General features: G+C 41.0%; 1 protein-coding gene across 4 annotated transcripts in view; it reads right to left on the reverse strand.

Annotated features, from left to right (window-relative positions):
• Positions 1-20,316, reverse strand: part of LOC140728185 (partitioning defective 3 homolog B-like) — a 1,189,360-nt gene that overhangs the window by 749,715 nt on the left and 419,329 nt on the right. The window lies entirely within an intron of this gene.

The raw sequence follows: 20,316 nt of genomic DNA on the forward strand, positions 1-20,316 counted from the left end.
GCCAGAAAGTGTCCACAGATGGGTGATTGATAAGTTCGTGCCTATGAGTTACTGAGCTCTCATTACATGCACATGCAGTTCAACTCTTTGAGTGATTATGCATAAAGTTTGAAGTTAATAACTCATGTTGATGATTGATAAGTTCGTGGCCTAAGGTAGAAGGAGATGAGTTATAAAATTCAAACTTTCTGTATAGACACTCAAAGAGTTGAACTGCATGTGCATGTAACGAGAGCTGTATAACTCATCTCCTTCTACCTTAGGCCACGAACTTATCAATCACCCATCTGTGGACACTTTCTGGAGGTCCAAGATCCGTATGCTCCACAACCGCTGGACTAAGTGTGTAAAGGTAGGAGGGGACTATGTTGAAAAATAAATGTGCTAGGTTTTCTAAAATTGACTCCTTCTACCTTAGGCCACGAACTTATCAATCACTTATCAATCACCCCTTGTAACATAGGCTTTTAAAATTTTATTTATTTAGAGCACCCATGCATTCCCATGGAGGACATACAAACTCCTTACAGACAGCATCAGAATTGAACTCCGAGCTCTGAGCTGTAATAGCATTACACTAACTGCTACACTATGATGTTCACCTTTGAACCAAGATAAGAGGGTCTTAATCTAGATTGGATGGGTCAGATACCAAATGCTTTATCAGATATACACAGAAACAGAAGTCCAAAAGCAAACAAAATCTCATCAAAACTATCTTATCCTCTAAGTTAAACTTGGAAAATGTATTTGCAGATTTAATTGGCTTTCATTCGGAAAGGTGAATGTTAACCACTGTATTCCCAAGGTAAAATAGCTGTTAAATTCCGAAATCAATTAGCCACATCTCAGCAAGATTTTATCCACAATTTTGTCAGGCTAAGCATGAGGGAACTGAAAAGAACTTTTGATAGCCAGTAATCTAATTGAACCATGCTCAAGAAGAAACAGGAGTGAATTTATTATCGAAGTATATATATATGTTACCTGGCATTCACTTCTTGCAGGCATTTGCAGGAAAATAAAAAAAAATACAACCAACTTTATGAAAATCTATATATAACAGAGACTGACAAACATCCAATGTGCAAAAGAAGTCAAATCATGCAAATAATAAATAAAAAAATAGTGAACATGAGTTGTAAAATCCTTGAAAGTAAATCTATAAATTAGAAAGCATAGAACATAGAAACACAGAAAAGCTACAGTACAATACAGGCCCTTTGGCCCACAAAGCTGTGCCAAACATGTCCTTACCTTAGGCTTATCAATAGCCCTCTATTTTTCTAAGCTCCATGTACCCATCCAGGAGTCTCTTAAAAGACCCTATCGTTTCTGTCTCCGCCACCGCCACCAGCAGCCCATTCCACCCACTCACCATTCTCTGCATAAAAAACTTACCCAACATCTCCTCTGTACTTACTTCCAAGCACCTTAAAACTGTGTCTTCTCGCGCTATCCATTTCAACCCTGGGAAAAAGCCTCTGACTATCCACACGATCAATGCCTCTCATTATCTTGTACACCTATCGTGGAGTCAGTTCAGCATTAAGGTGAGTGAAGTGATCCACACTGGTTTAGGAGCCTTAAGGTTGTAGGGCAATAATTGTTCCTGAACCTGGTGGTGTGGGAACTAAGGCTCCTCTACCTCCTGACCGATGATAGTAGCAAGAAGAGAGTATGGCCTAGATGATGGGTGTCCTTGATGATAGATAACGCTTTCTTGAGGCAGTGCTCCTTGTAAATGTGCTCAGTGGTGGGGAGGGCTTCACCTGTGATGCACTAAGTTGAACCCACCACTTCTTGTAGATTTTCATTTCCTGGGCTTTGGTATTTGCAATCAGTCAGGATACGCTCCACTGTGCATCTACAGAAGTTTGTCAACTTTTTAGATTACATACTGAATCTATGTAAACTTCCAATCTGATGCTTAATGCCTGAGTTCTTCCTGATGTTCTGTGTTTGAATCAGAATGATAGTGTAGTAAAGAATAGATAATGTGGTTCAGTGATATTGCCAGAAGTATAAATATCAGCTAGCATACCAGGCAGATTTACCCTGTTCATTTTAGGAGCAATTATCAAGAGACGTTTGCATCCACAGATGAAGAATACTGGAATTTACTTTATTATCGCATTCAGAACATGGCACCTCTGACAGTACGTTACTCCCTTGCTACTGAATTGTTGTATAATGTTGTACATGGAATTAATGATGTTGCTTCCCTCAACGGTGAGGCGAGTGCAGTTATCACATTGGTTCCGGAGCCTAATGGTTGTAGGGTAAGGACTGTTCCTGAACCTGGAGATGTGGGAACTAAGGCTGCTGTACTTCCTGCCAATGGTAGTAACAAGAAGAGAGCATGGCATGGATGACAGGGGCTTTAGAATCTGCTTTAGATTGCTCAATTGCTCCTATTAAAAACAGATTTTCAGTCAGAGTACGTTCTCCAAACTAAAAGTCTGTCAATCAAGTACAAAAATAGTTTTGTGAGGCCTTGTGAACTAAGTGGGTTAGAATCTCACATCCTATCAGATCGGCCATAGCATCAGTTCCCTCTGCAGAATGCCAAAGAGATAAGGCAGTCTGGTAGAAATGAGCCTTTACTGAAAGACTAGTACACAGCTTTTTTATTGCTTCGGACTAAATGTTAAAATGCTCTCTTACAGGTTAAAGATTTTATTTCACTAACAAAAAGGAGGAAATGAGCTCTCATCAATATTATGGCCAATACTTAACCAGTTGTACTTCTGTAGTTGATGTCACATTGCTGTGCACATAAGAATTTGTAAATTGGTTTATTATTGCCAATGTAGTGAGATACAGTGAAAACATTTTGTGTTGCATGCCATCCATACAAATCATTTCATCATAAAAATTACATTGAGGTAGTACAAGGGAAAATCAATGACAGCATGCAGACTATAACATTACAGTAACAGAGAAAGTGTAGTGCAAGTAGACAATAAGGTGCAAGACTATGAAAAGGTAGACTGTGAGATCAACAGCCATCTTATCAGTTGAATAGACTTATAACAGGGGATTGAATCTTTTCTTAAGCCTGGTGATGCGTGTTTCAGGCTTTTTTAATTTTTTGGTTGATGTGAGGGGGAGAAGAAAGGGTAGGAAGGATCTTTGATTCGGTTGGCTGCTGTGAGCAGTGTAGACAGAATCCATAGGTGGAAAGCTGGTTTTCATCTCGTGCTAAGCTGTGTCCTCATCTCTCTGCAGTTTCTTATGGTCTCAGGCAAGCAGTTTCCATATCTACCTGAGATGCATCCAGATAGGACACTTCCTACGCCACATCTATAAAAATTAGTGAATCATGCCAAACTTCTTTAACCTCCTGAGGAAGCAGGGGCACTAGTGCACTCTCTTGGCTATGGCATCTTCATAGTTGGACCAGGATGGCCTATTAGTGATGTCTATGGTAGACACAATCAGCACAGCAATTCAAGACAGCAAAAATCAGCATGCTCCCAAACAGTCCATCATTTTTATTAGAGCGGAGGAGAAGGCTCAATATCAGCCTAGCTCCTTGGGAGGGCTTCTTGCCACTGCATGAGACTGGCAGCTCCAAGTCGACCTAGGGAAGCAGCTCAAGTTCTCAGAGATCATCGCAGTTACTCCACTCCGCCCGGAGATGGTGTTAATATCGGAGCCTACAAAGCAAGTGGTCCAGCTGGAACTTACTGTTCCCGGGAAGACAGGATTGAAGAGGCTAATGAGCGCAGGAGGGCTAAATACACATATGTTGTTTCAGAACGCTGGAGCAATGGTTGAAGAGCTTGCTGTGAGCCAGTCGAAGTTGGGAGCAATGGCTGGAGAGCTTGCTGTGAGCCAGTCGAAGCTGGGAGCAATGGTTGGAGAGCTCGCTGTGAGCCAGTCGAAGTTGGGAGCAATGGCTGGAGAGCTCGCTGTGAGCCAGTCAAAGCTGGTTGCCGGAGCTTTGCTGGCCATTCATTACAGCAGACTCTTAAACTCCTTGGAGTTAAAGGACTGCAGTGCAGAAGAGCCAGCAAGAACATTCTGGAGGCTGCTGAAAAGGCCTCGCGGTGCCTGTGGATCCAGAGGGGGGATCCGTGGATTAGTGCGCCACTTGGACACAAGTCAGGGGGCTGATCACTCCTGGCTGGGTCACCCGGGTGAGGGTGTCTGATGATTAAAGACCCGAAACATCCTACAACCCTGGGTTTATCACCGAAGACGTGTACAAGTAGCACCAGAAGATGTATTCTACAACTAGCTCCTGGGAACTTGACCTCAGCACCATTGGTGTAAACAGGAGTATGTGTACCATCACCCTTCTGAAGTCAATGACTGACTCCTTTGTTTTATTTCCAAATTTACAACAGTAATGATTCATCAAAATTACCTAGTTCCCTGTGATATTCTTCAGTGAGACGGTGAAGGGAGCAGTAGACATAAAAGTTTATCTCTTCCAGATTTAGGAAATATTTTTATATCCTTGAACATGTAGCTAATCTAAAAATGTTTTACTGCCAGTCAAATCTGAAATCAAATATTTGCTTCAACAAAAAGAAAATGCAATCTAGTAATAATAAAGTACTTCTCTTTTATTAGCCAATCACAGAACATGGGTGCCACTTGCATGGCCTGTTTATTGCCCATCCCCAGACTGTTTAAAAAAGGTTGCAGTGAGCTACCTTCTCAAACCACCACAGTCTATGTGGCGAAGAGTCTCGCACAAAGTTGCAAGCTAAGGTCTAGGATGTAGAACAGAATTTGAAAAGAAGCTTCTGACATTTATGTTGCCTGTCTATTGACAGATCTTCTGACACTTTATTTGGGATCAGAACTGCAAGTAGTTGCGGGACAGTGGTATCAGTGTCACATCTTCCTTGTTGATTATGGCCAGATTCAGAATCAGAACCAGATTTGTAATTCCGACATATGATGTTTATTGATTTGTGGCATTAGTACAATGCAAAGACATAAAAATTACTATAAATGCATACAAATAAATAAATAAATCTAAGTAATAATGAGGTGTGTTCATGAACCACTCAGAATTCTAATAGCAGGGGGGAAAGAACCAGTATCTCAATCGTTGAATATGGGTCTTCAGGCTACTCTACCTCTTCCCCATTTGTAGTAAAGAGAAGAGTGAATGGACCTGATTGTGATGTTCCTTAGGGATGGACGCTGCCTTCCTGAGGCACCAGATATTTAAGATGTTCTTGCAGGTTGGGAGGGCTGTGCCTGTGATGGAGCTGGCTGAGTCTACAATCCCCTACAACCTCTTGTGATCCTGTGTAATGGAGCCTCCATGCCAGACTCTGATGCCACCAGCAAAGACATTCTCCACCATCCATCTATAGAAATTTGTTAGAGTCTTTGGCAACATACTGTATCTCCTCAAACTCCCATCTTATGCAGAATATATTGCTTTAAATGTACACTATAACAAGCTGTGCCAGATAAGAGAATAAACAATGAAATACTTTCAAGACAAAGTGGTTTACAACGACTGGAATTTTACTAACAGAAAACTAGAGATGATTTTTTTTTTCTAATTTAGTCCCACTGACCTATTTAGAGCAACAACTTGTAATTATATTTTCTCTCAAACAGAATACAATATGGTCTAATTGCACATGGTCTGCACAGGTACAAAAATTTAATCTGTGTCACATTAGTCTCATTTCAACAAAGGATTCTCCATTGACCTCAACAGCTCATGAAAAAATAATACACGGTGAGTGGGTGAAAGGAACAGACAAAAAGATTCATCTACTTTTCACCTCCTATTCTGATAATTAAAAGCACGTAACAAGCTGTGATCCACTATAAGAAAATAAAACGTTGGTGAAAAGGTGCTGAATGGGCAGTTAATTGGGACACGACTACACAGACAAAAGTGCAGAGGAAGATCAGAACAATAGGACCAAAATGGAGAGCGTGTCTCAGGTTTAAGCTGACAAGCTTAAAACTGATACACGCCATCTAATTCCCTCATGCAATTTACAACTCCTCTTCCACCTGCTACAATTAAATCAAGAAATTCTGCTTCAATTAGAATTTGGTCATAACGTCCAAAAAAGATCTAATAATGATCCCACCCTTTTGCAATTAATTACTGTTCTGATCCCAAACAAGAGTCAGAAGATACATTATTTGATTGTAACATGAACTATGGAGACTTGCTTCTTCTGTTCAGTCGTTTTTTCCTCTGATTTTTTCCCAGCTGTGATTTAAAGATAGTTCTTATACTTCTTGAGTCAGAAGGCTCATTTCCTGACAAGCCCAAAATCCAGCTAGCATTGTGTAGTCTGGTGTACTGCTGAGGGATCACTTGAGGAAAGGTCATCAAGCAGGAACATTAACACTGTTTCTTTCTCCCCAGATGATGCCCATCTTTGAGTATTCCCAATTTTTTTTTGTGTTTTAGTTCCAAGGGAGTGCAGTACTATTGGAAATACAAGATGTCATACTAAGAAATTTGTGTGCTTACTTGGGTCATTGTTAGATATCCTATGGTGCTAATTCAGGTTTGTTCTTTCCATATTTTGGCCAAGGGGACAAAACGTTTGGTCAATCAAGAGCTAGTAGAGACCCAATGGATTGAATGACCTCCTTCTGTAACATAAGATTTTTGTTTACTATTCACTTTGCAGGATGCAAACGTTACTGCCATGACCAAAATTTATAGCCCATTACTAATTGCCCTCAAGAAGATGGTTATCAGTCTTTGAATCACTGCAGAAGACACACAGACGAAAGACCCAGCAATGAAGAAGGAAGAGTAATCTTTCCAAGTCAGTTAGTGATATTACTTGGAAGAAAAGCTGTCAGTGGTGAAGTTCAGATTCAAATGTAATTATAACTTGTACATTGAAACACACAGTGAAATACAATCTACACACCTAAGGAAGTGCTGGGGGCAGCCCATAAGTGTCACTACACATTACAGTGCCAACATAGTACGCCCACAATACTTGACAGAACACCACAGAACATGCAACAAAAGGGTACATCAGCAAATATGTAGATGAGATTGGTACCTCATGGACGGTTATCTTGTGGTACAACCAGAATTCCTGGCTGATCGCAGAGGTGCACTCCCCACCAAAACTTGGGACACTGTCTTCAAGTCTGGTGACAGAGCAGCTCTCAGAGCAGCCGGAAAAAAACTCATCTTAGGCATCAGGTGGGCAAAGACTTCATACGCACAATTTCAGGAACATCTGTCTGATAACCACGTCCCGCGTGTATGGCTGGGCATCAAAGACAAACTGACTATGCAAGGAAAAACAGCATCGACTGTACCAGTGAGGTCTTCCTCCCTGACACTCTAAACAACTTCTATGCACGCTTCGAGGCATGAAACACTACACCAGCCATGAAAGTTGCCCCACCTTCCAGGTGAGCAGCCATCGTTTGTAACAGCAGCAGATGTGAGAAGAACTCTAGAGAGTCAAACTTGTAAAGCGGCTGGGCCAGACAACATCCCAGGCCTAGTATTCTGGGAGTGTGAACAGCAACTCACTGACATCTTCACGAACATATTCAATACTTCTCTCATTCAGGCTCCTGTCTCCACATGCTTCAAATCAGCAATTTACCAAAGAACTCTAAACATCCAGAACTAAATGACTACCATCCAATGGTCAGATGCCAATCATCATGAAGTGCTTTGAATGGCTGGTAAAGTCACACATCAGAAACTCCATTTCTGCCACACTGGACACTCACCAGTATGTTTACCTATACAGCCACACCACAACAGATGCCAGAGCATACGTCATGCACCTGGCCCTTACACACTTAGAAAACAAGGGCACTTATGTCAGAATGTTGTTTTTGGATTTCAGTTCGGCATTCAACACTATTGTCTCAGAGACCTTGCTTTACATATATGACTGTGTGGCTAAGCACAGATCCAATGCCATATTCAAGTTTGCTGCTGACACCACTTCTTATGGACCGAATCAAAGGTGGTTATGAATCAGCATATAGGAGGGAGATTGAAAATCTGACTGAGTGGTGTGATAGCAACAACTTCTCACTCAATGTCAGCAAGACCAAGGAGCTGATTATTGCAGGAAAAGGAAACCACAGATCAATGAGCCAGTCCTTACTGGAGGATCAGAGGTGGAGAGGGTCAGCAACTTGAAATTTCAAGTTGGTGTGGTCTTCTATTGATTCTATTACAGTTATTATTCTATGGATTTATTGAGTATGCCTGCAAGAAAATGAATCTCAGGGTTGTACATGGTGATCTATATACTTTGATAATAGACTTACTTTGGCTTTGACTTTGACCGTGGTGAACAAACTCCTACTCTTCTGTCTAAATGCATCACCATGCAACCAACAGATCTTAGACAGTCCAGGATGTAAAACTGTTTCCCCCTCCCCATAATCCTCAACATGAGTACCCCCCCGGGCCTGTGTGCTGAGCCCATTGCTGTACACTCTGCTCACACATGGTACAAGCCCAAACACCCAAGTAATCACATTATCAAGTTCTCCAATGTTACGGCAGTGGTGGGACTCATCACCAGCAACGATGAGATAGTCTACAGAGAGGGAGGGTAAGAGCTTGAGGTCTGCTGCCACTCAAATATCCTCTTCCTCAATGTCAAGAAGACAAAGGAAATGGTTACCAATTTCAAAACTCACACCACTCACACCCCTCTTTACATTGGCAGCGCAGCAGTGGAAACTGTGAGCTGTTTCAAACTTCTGGGACTACACATCTCGCACAACCTCCCATGGTCCCAGAACACAATCAGGAAAATTCATCAACGCTTCTGTTTTCTGAGGAGGGTGAAGAGAGCTGGAATATGCAAGCCTATACTCATGTCATTCTGCAGATGTGCAGTAGAGAGTATCCTAACAATCTGCACCACAGCACAGTATCGAAGCTGCACTGCAGCAGACTGGAAGCTCTACAACAGGTAGTCAAACACATCTACAGCACCAGCCTACCTGCTATCAAGGACATATGTACAGAAAGATGCCAAAGAGTGCCAGTAACAGCATGAAGGATCACACCCACCCTGCTGATGGATTGTTTGTCTCACTTCCATTAGGGAGGAGATTATGTAGCATTCATGCCAGGACCACCACTTAAAAACAGTTATTTTCCCTAAGCAGTAAGGCTGATTAACACCAACCCACCCCTCCACACTCCCAACCACCACTACCTTATCATTTCCTGTCAGTCACCTTATGCACAGATACGGCTGTGCCTAGAGTCGCTTTATGATCATACAATTAGTCTATGTATATCAGCTATCTCATGTATTTATTTTTATTGTGTTATTTTGATTATTGTATTCATTAACTTATCGTGTTGTTTTTTTGCACTGCATCGGATCCAGAGTAACAATTATTTCGTTCTCCTTTGCACTGAAATTGACATTAAACAATCTTGAATATGCAACTTCCATGCAGACCTACTCTACCACTGCACCCACCCTCTCATATGGCTACTGCCCTCGACTTTCTTGGTGGTGGATATTTCAGGTTTTGGAGGTGCTGGTAGAGAGACTACAAGCATCTGCAGTGTTTTTTTTTGTACAAAGTGAGTCAGTAATAGAGGAAGTAAAAATTAAAGGTAATAAATAGAGTGTCCCCCCTTAAAGGTACATCCAGGTACATAGAGGGTATTCCGTTACTCTCCTGACTTGAGTCCTGCAGATGGTGGAACAGTTTTAGGACATCAGAAGGTGACCTGCTACAAGATCTCCAGTATCAGACAAGCTCCTGCAAGTACAGTGGCCGGTCCTTGCAAGGGTAGATAATCAGACTCTCTCACCTTGTTGGACACATTGTTTGCTTGGTACATGTTGTGCAGAAATCCATCTACCTACCCCTTGTTATTGGTTCCAATGTAAATGCCCATTACTTTCAATAATGTTGGGTTAAAATGGTAACCTTCATTAACAAAGAGCAAGTTTGGCAATATCATGCAAGCACCTGGCCTGATTTCTGCTAATGCAATTCATTGCTTGCATTTTCAGAAGGTTTCACTTGAAGCACCTCTGCCCTTGATTTCAATAAATGTTATTTACCTGAGAAAACAGATCCATTCAGAATCAGAATCAGCTTTATTTATTATCACTGACTTATATAATGTGAAATGTGTTATTCTACAGTACCAGTACAGTGTAAAGATAGAAAAACTTACAATAAATTACAAAAATTAATAGCTAAAAATATAGACTAATGAGGTAGTGTTCATGATCATTCAGAAATCTGATAGCAGAAGGGAAAAAGCTGTTTCTAAATTGTTGAATGTAGATCATCAGGTTCCTGTACCTCTCCTTGAATCTTGTAACAAGAACAGGGCACATCTCAGATAGTGAGGGTCCTTAGTGCTGGATGCTGTCTTTTTGAATCGCTGCCTCACGAAGATGTCCTTTATGATGCACATTTACAGAAATTTATAAGGGCTTTAATTGACATACCAAACAAGGAACTCTGAACAAAGCAGAACTGCTGGTGTGCCTTCATCATGATTCTGTCAACGTGTAGGCTCAGGTTAGATCCTCTGAGATGTTGAGCCCTGGAACTTGAAGATGCTGAACCTTTCCAGCACTGACCCCTCAATGAGGACTGGTTCTCCCCAATTTGCTTTTCCTGAAGTCCACAATCACTTCCTTGGTCTTCTGACATTGAGTGTGAGATTGTTGCGACACCATTCAACCAGCTGATCTGTGCCATTTCTGTACACATCCTTGTCACCAACTGAGATTTTACCAACAACAATGGTGTCATTATTCAATTTATAGATGGGTGTTTGAACTGTATTTGACCACACAGCTCATGAGTGTAGTGAGGGTAGAGCAGTTGGCTAATCACGCATTCTTGAAGTGTACCTGTGTTGATTGTCTGTAAGGAGATGTCATTCCCAATCTGTACTGATTGTGGTCTCCCGACAAGGAAGTCGAGGATCAAGTTAAAAAGGGAGGTACAGAACCCCAAGTTTTAAAGCTTGGTGGTTAGTACTGAGTGGATGATGGTGTTGAATGCCAAGCTGTAATCAATAAACAACAGCATGATATATGTTTCGTGGTTGCCTAGGTGCTTCAATGGGCCTGCTGGTGGTGTAGTGCCATCAGCACTGGACTTCAAGGCGGATGGTCCTGACTTTGAATCTGGCCAGGTCCCAGCCTGGGCAGGAGCAGTATCTGCATGGAAGGAAGGCCTGGCAATCTACTTCCGTATTTTACTACGAAAACTCTATAGACAACTGGACTATATATAGGGTTGCCATAAGTCAACGACAACTCACCAGCACTCAACAATGACAACAGGTGTTTCAAAAGAGGATGGAGAGGGCCAGTGAGATTGCATCTGCTGTAGGCCTGTTTTAGCAGTTGGCAGATTGCAGTGGATCCAGGTCCTTTAAATTTACACAATGACCAGTTCCTGTGCCTTTCCAAGAATACTAGCCTGCCATTTGGTATTGCCTTGTACTACCACAACTCTTAGTGCCACAAACATACATCAGCCTCAACTTCCCATAAACAATCAATTTTACATGTACTACATTCTGTGCTTCTTGAGTTTGCTTTTCAGCCTAGCCACAATTAATCATGAGTTACATAGGCTCCCAGTCATTGACCATTCAACAATGGCTTTGTCACATTTAATGAGTGTGATGCTTTGTCATCGTCTTTGCTCATAAATTTTGACCCTCCAAAAAGGTCCAATGAAGAAGAACATGCTATGCATGACAGGCTCAGTTCCAACAAAGTGTGAACTTATTCAGAGGACTGGCATGAATTTCCTCTCAGAAATCTTCTTGAAACCACAAGGTACAATCTTTGAAGGGGCAGCAATCTTGTATTAAAATAACCAATATTACATAAATAACAACCACTCTGTGGGAGAAGATAAACAACTGAAGCGTGTTGGAAAAAAGGTACAGTAGGAACAAGACCAAGGCAGAACAAAGTCAGTTCTGATAAGAAGGTACTTTTAAGATCAGACCAGATGACTTATAACCCCAGCTGCAATATACAGGTACCAATTTACCCAGAGGGTCCGAGGCAGAGGCATAATGCAGTAACTATACATGCATGCATTGTTTCAGCTCTGTTGATATTACATTGGCAGTGAGATCAGACTATAATGATAAAATGTTACTGGAAGTAAATCAGTCTTTCTGAAGAGGTTTCTAATGCATTGTTTAGAAAATTAGACTGATTACAGGACAAATGCTTTCACTGCTGTGGTTGACTAAAGTTATAGGGCTTAAATACCTTCCATTATTCTCATCAAGTCACAATGGAAAGAGCCAGGCAGATTCATAGCCTGTCATTACCTGCCGATGCTCACAATCACAATTATCCTAATGCCTTCACACTTCTTAGAGCCCTATACAGAGTTTCAAACCTTCCAGAATCAACCTGGAGTTTACAGGGATTAAAAATAATCTGCAAGATATTTCTGCAAGAAACATGACGAGAGGTAAGACCAATAAAACAAACTCTCAAAAACTTTTTACAAGAAATAGAAGCAGAAAATGCCCCAAAGCTTAAAGTTCATGTATTTCATCATTTTATTTTCTCTTTATCCCGGAACACATTGGGAACTGCAGAGCTGTGCAGCCAATGTGAGTAAGAATGGAGGTGAACTGCTCCTGTGAGACAGCAGATGCCAATTTTCAACAGGCTATTAGGAGACAAGAAACAAATCCCAACTTGATTCGTTTCCAAGTGTAGAGGGAAGCTGGTCTCTGCCTAGGATGTCTCTAGAGCAAGCGTTCCCAACCTATTTTATGCAATGGACTAATACCATTTAGCAAGGGGTCTGTGAACCCCAGGTTGGGCACCCTTACTTTTGAGCAACTGTGTTGATATTAGCAATGCAATCAAGTGAAGTTAGCAAATCTGATTTATTCTTTCTCCTTATTCCTCCTGACATCTATTTACTAAAATAACTTATTTCAAAACTAAACTAGTTTCAGCTGGTGGTGCAGTGAGATCAGTGCCAGGCTCAAGAACGGAGGTTCCAGAGTTCGATCCAGTGACAGACCGCTCCCGAGCAAGCTCTCCATCCGTGCCGGGTTGATGTCGAGCTCGCAACTCGACCTCGTAAAAGAAACACTGCCACCTCCAGTTTAAATTCCCATGTGGAATATTGTGGAGGATCAAATACCCAAAACCCAAGTGTTCGATAAAGTACAACAGGATCAGAATACAATTGATTCTGCAAATAATGCAAATTCTGAAGAACAAATACAAAATGTTGGGAGGATCTCAGCAGGTCAGGCAGCATCTACGGAGAGGATTGAACAAATCAATGTTTCGGGCTGAGACCCTTCATCAGGACTTCATTCTACCATCAAATTAATACAAAACTCTAATGTTGGTGTAGCATAGCAGTTAGCACAATGCTTTACAGTACCAGCGACTAGGGTTCAATTCCCGCCACTGTCCATAAGGAGTGAAAGAAACAGTTTCATGGATTATCTGGAAAAATTTCGCTTGAGGTAACATCATTCGCGGGCACCACCTTGACTGGAAAAGAACATTTGGGGGTTGCTGGGCAGCAGGGCTTGGAGGGCCGAAAGATCCTGTGTCTTGAAAGACAGATAGATAAACAAATAAATGTTATTCATGTTCCCTCTTTAAACAATGCATCCATGAAGTGAATAGAAGGCTGCTACACGAGACCTTTTGGCAGTGGGACGCTACGCTGTAGCCCTCCACCACGTGGCTCTTGCTGCGACTTCACCACGCTTCAGTACATCCTTCAGTATGTACTCCCATGCTCTGGAAGGTGTCAGTCAACAGCATTCACTTGCTGGCATCTCTTTGCACAGGAAAGCCAAGAGGTTTTGGGCAGACCAAAAATGTCGAAGTTCACTCAAACTAATCAAAAGACGTGGGGCAGAGCAAAGAAGGAGCATGGGATTATATAGCATCTTTCAAAACCTTGAGTTGTTCAGAACTGTTTTACAGCCAGTAAAGTCCCTTTGAAGAGCAGTCACTTGTTGTGGGAAACTCCATACCCATTTGTACACAACAAGCTTCCGCAAATTCTGGAGGAAAAATAGAATATGTTGCTTTGATAAAAGAGCTAATTCTGCGAGACTGATAGACCGGAGATGTTTCACTCGAAGCTGACAAGATGTATTACACCTTACCCAAAAGCATTTGTTGCTGCAATAGGAAATCTAAAGATGCTTAATTCCACCATGCCAATATCCTTTAACAAGACTGAGCAGAACATTGGCTCCTTCCATATATAAAAAAAACACTGGGAGTGGGGGCAATAAAACAAATAATAATTGCAAATAAGATGGGAATCATCTTAATGCTTATTTCAAAGCAAACACAATTTTGCTCCAATTTTTCTGACAGTTCCAGAATCTGGCATATAATAATTACCTACTGTGAAATTTATTTGATTTAAGTGCTGCAAATGATCAGTGAATGCTTCAGAATTTACAAATGCATAAATAATTTTGTGGTTTAAGAGATAGTGCATAAGTGAATAAATTGCACGAGCACAGAAAGGGAAGGGAAGATAGAATTAGGAGTTCTTTTCCACGATCCTCCTATAGTGAATCAGTCAACATCTCAATCAAAGTCGGATGATTGGAGCAGTTGGAAGGAGAGGCAAAAGAGAAAACTGCAGGGTATGTCAACAACATCACTCCTAAAAGGACAGTCTATACAAGCACAGCAGTCTGTAAACAAGTCATCTGAAGACAAGAGCAATGAAAAGAATGAAAGAGAATGAGGAAAAATATTCTACTAAATTGTTCAAAGCATCAGCAAAAACCCTGTAGAAAAAAGATCTGAAAAGCAGCAACAAATTAAGTCCATTTTGTCACAAACATCAGTATGTCTTTTGAAAATTACAGCATGTTTCCCCATCTCTCCTTTTTACTAAAAGCACAGAAATGTATTAAAAGTTAGGGATGATGTGCAACTTTTATTGCCCATGTGAAAATCCAGTCAATCCGTGACTTACCAGGTTCAAACGGTGCTTGACATTAGATAGTTATTTGCTGCATGTAGGCGTAGAGTATTTAATTTAAAGCAAAGGCACTTTTATTTTTTGCAATTAAATTATTGGTTTTGATAAACTGCTGCCACTTTCTGGAGTGCAAGGGATCATTACCAACTTTTTTATACTTTAACTATTTGGGAGTTGAGAACAATTCTTCAACGAAGCTAATATATATCCCAAAGTCACAATTAGAAGCAGTCTTGCTTCAGGAGTTGCCAATTCAAGCCCTACTCCACAGACAAAGCCTAGGCAAACTCTTCAGTGCAATGTGATCATGATATCTTTTGAGGAAGACGGTAAATCCAAGCCCTGCTCACACTGCTGGACAGGCATTTAAAAACCTCTCATGGCCTGCTTCAAGAAAGAGCAGACAAATTCAGAGCATTCTGGGTCAATATAATTCTCAACCAATAACATCACTTTCAGTTTGTGAGGCACCTTTAATATAGTGTCTTTGGGACTTTTCTGAACATAAATTTACAGAGGGCAGAGATTCCAGGAGATGCACAGAACAGGCAAATAGAAAAAGGAGGGCAGAACAGAGATGTGAATGGAAAGCCGGGGACCATGGATGGGGAAAAAGGAAAATGGACAAGCTTAGGAGTGAAGCAGATGGAGGTGGGAGGGAAAGAAAATGATAAACTGGGAGAGAAGGGAAGGAGGTGGATGAAGAGAGGATGGCAGAAGGTAAGAAAAGAGATGGAGCAAAGAGGTTTGTAGGAGAGAGGAGAAAAGGATAGTAGAACAGTAAAGAGGTTGGGAAGAGGATAAGAACATTGTGGAGCAGAGGATGGGATACATAAGATGACAAACAAGAATATTCTACAAAATCAATAAAAGAGCTTTAACATTTTAACTTCATAATTAAAAAAATACACAGTAAAATAGTTCCTTTGACATTACATCAGTTTGATTACATCAGATTTTGTCAATAAGCCAAGTGAAAACTCAATAAAATCCTCAAGCCTGCAATTTCACTGGACTTAAGGTTGAAATGTATAATAAAACACATTAAAAAGATGCAAAATTAGTACTTTGGGTGTCTTTTTCAAGACACTCAATCAAATACAAAGAATTAACTGGGAACTAACTTCAAGGGGTGAGTAATGGGATATATTAACATTGTAACAAAAACACATACAAAAAAATGTATTCATTGGCTCCTAACTTGCTTGGAAACCACCTTCATATGTTAATTCTCAAACCAGCCAAAATCTGCACCCACATTGCCTTGTATTTGTCTTTGGCTTGGTCGTAGAGTCTCAGTTAATTTATTAAAAAAATCCTAGATCACACTGTGCATGTATATTAAGATTCTTTAGGTCTAATTGGTGTTCAAGCACATGGAATTGGGCTTTGGGCATATACAAATTGCCCAACCCACAACCCTCCAAGCACCTGTGATCTCAGTCTCTGAGGCTGGCATGAGAACGTCCTTTGGGAGGGTGGCTCTAAGGAAGGTATCTTGCATGGACAGCACACCTGGTCAAGTACTGAAGATCTGAGGTAATCAACTGGCTGGAGTGTTTTCAGATATCATCAAGCTTTCGCTTTGGCAGTCTAAGATGCCCACCTGCTTCAAGCAGGCATTGATCATACCAGTGTCCACTGAGGATATGGTAACCTGCCACAATGACTAACATCCAGTAGCACTTACACTCATTGTGATGAAATCTGTCGAGATGTTGATCATGAAGCATTTCCACTCCTGCATGAGAAAAGACCTGGATCTACTCTAATTCACCTACCATCACAACAGTTCAACAGCAGATGCCATTCACTCAGCTCTGAAACACAAGGACAATAAAGATGTATTCATCAGGATGTTCTTCATTGACTACAGCTCAACATTCAACACTATCATCTCCTCAAGGTTCATCACTAAGTTCTAAGACCTTGGCCTCAATAACTCCTTGTGCAACTGGATCCTCGATTTTCCCTGGCAGATCCTAGTATGGAATGGCATCTACGTTTCTATATTCACATCAGCACAGCTGCACCACAAGGTTGTGAACTTAGCCCCTGATTTAGTCACTTTATGCATATGACTGTGTGGCTAAGTATAGCTCCAATGTCATACTTAAGCTTAATGACGACACCACTGTTGTTGGCCAAATCAAAGATGGTGACAAGTCGGCACATACGAGGGAAGTTGAAAACCTGGATGGATGGTGTCACAACAACCACCTGTCACTCAAAATCAGCAAAACCAAAAAACAGATAACCAACCACAGAAAGAAGAAACTGGAGACCCATGAGCCAATCCTCATTAGGAGAACAGAGATGGAGAGTGTCAGTAGTTTTAAATTCCTTTATGTTCACATACTAGAGGATCTGTCCTGGGACCACACGCTAGTGTCATCACAAAGGAGGCACAACAGTACCCCTGCTTGTTTTAAGTCTGCGTAGATTCAATATGTCATCAAAAACTTTGACAAACTTCTATAGATGCACATTGAAGAGTATCCCAACTGGTTGCATCATGACCTGATCTGGAAATACCAATGCCCAGGAACAGAAATGTCTCCAGAAAGTGGGGGATACAGCCCAGTCCATCACAGACAAAGGCCTCTCCCCCATTGAGTACATTCACATGGAGCACTGCCATAGGAAAGCAGCATCCATCATCAAGGACCTCACATCCAAGCTGCACCCTCTTCTTGCTACTACCATCGAGCAGGAGGTATAGAAGCCTTAGGTCCCACACCACCAGGTTCAGAAGCAGTTATTACCCTAAAACCATCAGGTTCTTGAACAACTGTGGATAACTTCACACACATTTCTGAACTAATTCCATAATCTACAGAGTCACTTTCAAGGACTCTTTACAACCCATGTTCTCAGTATTATTTTTATTTTCACAGTTTGTATTCTTTTTGCAAATTGGTGTTTGTCAGTCTTTGCCTATTTATGTACAGTTTTTCATAAAATTCTATTGCATCTCTTCTTTGCCAGTAAACATCGGCAAAAAATTAAACCTCAAGGTAGACAGACAGACAGATACTTTATTGATCCCAAAGGAAATTACAGTGACACAGTTGCATTACAAGTCCACAGATATACATATATTAGAGAAGTAAGAAAGAATGAAAAAGAAGTTAACTTAAAAATAAGATTTACAAGATTTATGTCAAAGATAGCAAGACTTACAAGATTTTCAAGTTCACATTGATAAGATGGTAGTGCGCTCTTTGGAGCAGCACAGATGTCTTAGTCTATTACTGAAAGTGCTCCTCTGTTCAGCCAAAAGTGAGAAACATTGTCCAGAAATGCCAGGATTTTCCGGAGGGTCCTTTGTTCTACCATAGCCTCCAACATGTCCAGTTTGACAGAGCCAACATTTCTAATCAGTTTATTGAGCCTGCTGGCATCACCCATGTTGATGCCATTGTCCCAGCACACCACTGCATAGCAGATTGTACTGGCAACAACAGACTGGTAGAACATGTGAAGGAGAGGCCTGCATACTCCGAAGGGCCAAGGTCCCCTCAGTAAGTCGAGGCATCTCTAGCCCTTTTTGTACACAGCCTCTGTATTGGTGCTCCACTCAAGTCTGTCATCCAGGTGTACCCCCAGGTACTTATAGGTCCTCATCATCATTGTAACAGGGAGTAGTACAAGAATAAGATGGTAGTGCAAGAATTATTGTAATATTATATAGTAATGAGTGTCCATTCACACTATCCAGGTCTTCCTAAAGTCCATCACCATTTCCTTTGTCTTAAAGATGTTGAGCTGCAGATGATTCAGCTTGCATCATTTGACAAAGTCCTCTACCAGGGCTCTTTATTCATCCTCCTGTCCTCCCTTTATACACCGAAGTATTCCTGAGTCATTAGAGAATTTCTGTAGATGAGATGACTCAGTGTTGTTTCTGAAGTCCGAGGTAAACAGGGTAAACAGGAAGGGAGCCAATACAGACCCTTGCAGGGGCCCCATGGATTGTTGTTAGGGAAACAGCGGACAGTCCGTGATAGTATTAGTGTCCACATAGAAATGAATGTACAGTAGCCAGTGATGCAATCAGTAAGTCTGTAACTGTCCTCTCATTATGGTTCACAAAGCACATTCCAGTCAGTAACCTCAAAGCAATCCTTCAAGGCCTCAATGGCCTCTGCAGACCATTACTTTACTGTTTTGGTGGTAAGTTAGCTGTTGCTATACTTTGGGCTTATACAAGGGCATGAGGAGAACCAGGTTGTGATCTGATCTTCCAAGTGGGGGGAGAGCTAAGGAACTGCATGCAGTCTATGGTAACATGTACGCACTTTGATAATAAATTTATTTTGGACTTTTAACTTTGAAGTTGGATTCTAGAAAGGTACAGGATTGTTTGCTGGAAAAGTTCTAATATACGGTAAAGGAGAGATAAAGAAGAAAATGAGTGAAAGAAAGAAAGAGGCAGAAAATGAGAAAGTCATAAATTTAATAGAGCTGAGCAGCACAGATATGGGCCCATCGTTCCACCTGTACAGGACCTCACCAGCTTGCAAATGTCTGATTAATGCACAGCCCATACATATAAATGAGCATTTGGAAGATCATCTGGATGGTTTTGCTAGTTGCTACAGGGCTGCAGACATCTTCCCCATGTGAGAACTCAGTTCGTGGCTGCATTTCTGACTTGCGAACAGTTCTCAGGCACAAAATTCTGCCATAACCCAGGGAGGATCTGTGTTGGGACCTTAACCTCCTGAGAGTGAGAAAGGGAGCTAGACAGACAGAGATAAGAGATATAGACAGAGAAAGAGATTTGGGGAGAAAATTACAGTTTGGTGCCCAGCTACAATTAAAACTGTAGTGGCTAGAACAAGAGGAATGCAGAGAATTTAAAGGTTTATAAGGTTAGGAGAATATAGACTTAGAAAGAGAGATTTAAAACCAAGGTGACTTTCAAATCTACAGTTATCTGAAATTTGTTAAAATATTTAATGAAAATAATTTTGCCTTTTTTTTAAAAGAGGACTAAGTTTAGAATCTTACCCTGCAATTTAAAGTAAAAATAAATGAATAATGGGGAGAAACCAGTTATGTGAAGAGACTACAAAAATTGGGATTGTTTTTCCTTCGAGCAGAGATTAAAGAGAGATTTACGAGAGGTGTTCAAGATTATGCTTTTGCATAATATAAGAGGTGAAACTGTTTCAACTGGCAAGGGATGACTAAGCAGAAGGGATGAATTCAATTGGCAGCTGTTTCATTAGAGATTGGAGGATCTTGTTGTTATGTTTTGTAACTCCAAAACATTAAACTATTTGCAAGAGAAAGATAGGAGCCCAAGAGATGCAAATCTTAGTTAATCTTTACTTTTAGTGA

This window comes from Hemitrygon akajei, chromosome 5 (assembly GCF_048418815.1).
Source record: "Hemitrygon akajei chromosome 5, sHemAka1.3, whole genome shotgun sequence".
NCBI lineage: Eukaryota > Metazoa > Chordata > Chondrichthyes > Myliobatiformes > Dasyatidae > Hemitrygon > Hemitrygon akajei.